The sequence below is a fragment of the Protobothrops mucrosquamatus genome, unplaced genomic scaffold, assembly GCF_001527695.2.
Source record: "Protobothrops mucrosquamatus isolate PMUCROS unplaced genomic scaffold, P.Mucros_1.0 scaffold827, whole genome shotgun sequence".
Lineage (NCBI taxonomy): Eukaryota > Metazoa > Chordata > Lepidosauria > Squamata > Viperidae > Protobothrops > Protobothrops mucrosquamatus.
In genome coordinates, this window is record NW_015387087.1 from 889,778 (window position 1) to 892,509 (window position 2,732).

Here is a 2,732-nt window from a genome sequence, read left to right on the forward strand (position 1 = left end):
CTTTTTTTTTTTTTTTTTTTTTTTTTGTACACTTTATGTTCCAGGTTTAATCATTTAATCATTTTCCTAATCCATTTTGCAAGAGTTTTCCTCTGACCCTGTGATTTGATCTCCCGGTATTTCTCTCCCCCTCTCTCCCTCTCATTGATTTTTCCCCCTTTCTCTTGACAATGTGGATGTGCTGTCTCACAATTTTACCTTCCTTGGCCCCGTCAATATGTCTTCTCTTGGCTTGTAGCTATTTTTGTCTTGCTTGAGGCATTTGGCAGCTTCACAAGTGACTTGCAAAGGTGGCTGCACAGCTCTGGCTGTCCCCAAAATGCAAATTTTGCCGTTGCTTGTTTACATTTCTTGCTACCCTTTCAGTATAAAATCATTAATAAAAGTCTTCAGAGAAAGTCTATCCACAACATGCTTTGGCCCCAGTAACTTATATGAGCTCCTTCCTATGTTCAGCTACATTTTACTTTACTTCTGTGGATGTATCTTTCCGTATAAGAAAACAGTGAAATTATGTTTCAAATTTGTAGTTTAATCTACTTAGAGTAAACTGTTTACTGTTCATGATGATTACTACGTATCTCTTACATTTCCTCCTGTCAACTTTGGTCAGTAAACCATTGCTTGGACTGAATTCTCAAATCATACCCAAAATAAAGGCCTGTTAACACATTATAAAGTAGCCTTCTATATACACCCTTACATAAGATAAACTAGTACTTTTAAATGGCAAGGAAAGCATAGTCTTTAGCAATCATTAGATTTCCCTGCTGGCTAGAGAATTCTGAAGTCCCTATGTCTTAAAAGTTGCCGAGTTTGAAAAATACTGTTATAGAATAAAGTATAAATGGATTTCTGTAAAATAGTAAGAATGAGTATTAAAAGCAAAATTGAAAATTGCAATGAAGCCAAAACTACTGCTTTCTTTTCTATTTTGTATTTGAGCTGTGGATTATTTTTTTTCTTTCAAATTCCGAGTTTCTATCTACTGCCTTGAGTAAGAAAATATAGTTGCAAATAAATACATTTCATATGACATATACCCTTACCAACTTTGGTATGCTCCTCATCGGAGATTCCAGTTATCACTTCTTAGGTGTATCACAGGATAGATTTTAATCAAAGTTGTTTTGGTAGGGTAAAACTATAAACTTTTGAGTTGTGCAGAAACAAACACAACGGAAAAGATACAAAACTGCTATTGCAGATACTAGTCTAGATCTATGAGGTAGTTTAGGCATGCCACCACAATTAGCAACAGGATTGTTAAGCTCATAATATGTAACTTAATAGTCAAATGTTAATCATTGCTGTTTAAATACTGTACAGTAGCCTGATAAAGATTGGGTAATTTGAATGCATGCATAATTTGATATGAAGAATAACACCTTAAAAAATTCACTAAAACAGAGTTTTCAAATCCTACTCCATAAGTGTGGTGTAACAGACTACGGATAGTCCTCAATTTATGACCATAATTGAGCCCCAAAACTGTGTTCTAAACAACACTGTTAAGTGAGTTTTGCCCCATTTAACGGCTTTTCTTGCCATAGTTGTTAAGAGAATCACTGCAGGTGTTAAGTTTAATGACATAATTGTGAATCTGGCTTCCCCCATTCTGATTTTGCTGGTCAAAAGGTTGCAAAAGGGAGGGGGTCACATGACCCTGGGACACTGCAATCGTCATAAATATGAACCAGTTGCCAATTTTGCACAGCATGACCATATTAGGGATGCTACTGTAGTCATAGCTGTGAAAAAAGCGTAAGTCCCTATTTTCAGTGCCGTTGTATCTTCGAATGCTCCCTAAATGAATGGTTGTAAGTTAAGGACTACCTGTAGGAGTAGGGAGATCCAGATCTAGTCCTACAACAAGCTGTTTTGGGGGCTTAGGCCAATCCCCCCCCTCAGCTCAACCTACTTCACAGAGTTGTAGGGAAAGTTATGAAGAACAGCCTTCTGAATGGAAAGTGTGATAGGAATCCAATAAATAACCACAAGGCTTTTTTTTTCATATGTTTACAGAGCCCTCTCCCCCCCAATTGAAGAATTCTCAAGGCATATATTTATAGCATAAAACCAAATGGAGCATAATTGATACCATTAATTAACTCAGGAGTGGGTTAGAAGTAATTGATGTCTCTCCTAGAAATGATGGCAAAGCTTTCCAAGGATACACCAGTAATTATAGGTCTAAGCAGGGCTGGGTATGGATGGGGTTTGAGCAAAAACAAATATCTGTTGAGCAAACCTAAAACTTATTTATGGACTCTTTAATGGGAAGCTTCAGAGTCCCACAAAGTAATATTACCTATACGAATGTACTCTTTGAATTAACAAATAATTACATCTTCCATTTACCCAAGAGCAAATAGTTTTGATTTGGACCTGACATTTATTTCATAGGACTGGAGGCTTCCTAAACACTCAATATTGTCTGACATATTTTTTTAAAAAAATACGTCAGTTGAATAATATTGCTAGAGCGAAACAATTGAACATTATGCAACTAGGTAATGATACTTCAGCCAATGATATTTTTTTTTTATAAAAAAAATGGTATGGGAAAATAAACTTTTGCAGTACATAAGAAAAGCCTCAGGTATAATTAATCTAATTATCTCCTTTATTGTCTGTGGCATGATGTGAATAACTTGGCTAACACTGCTTTTGCTTAATTGAAACCTGATTGCTTCTAACCCTCACTAAACATTTTCAGAAATTGCAGTAGT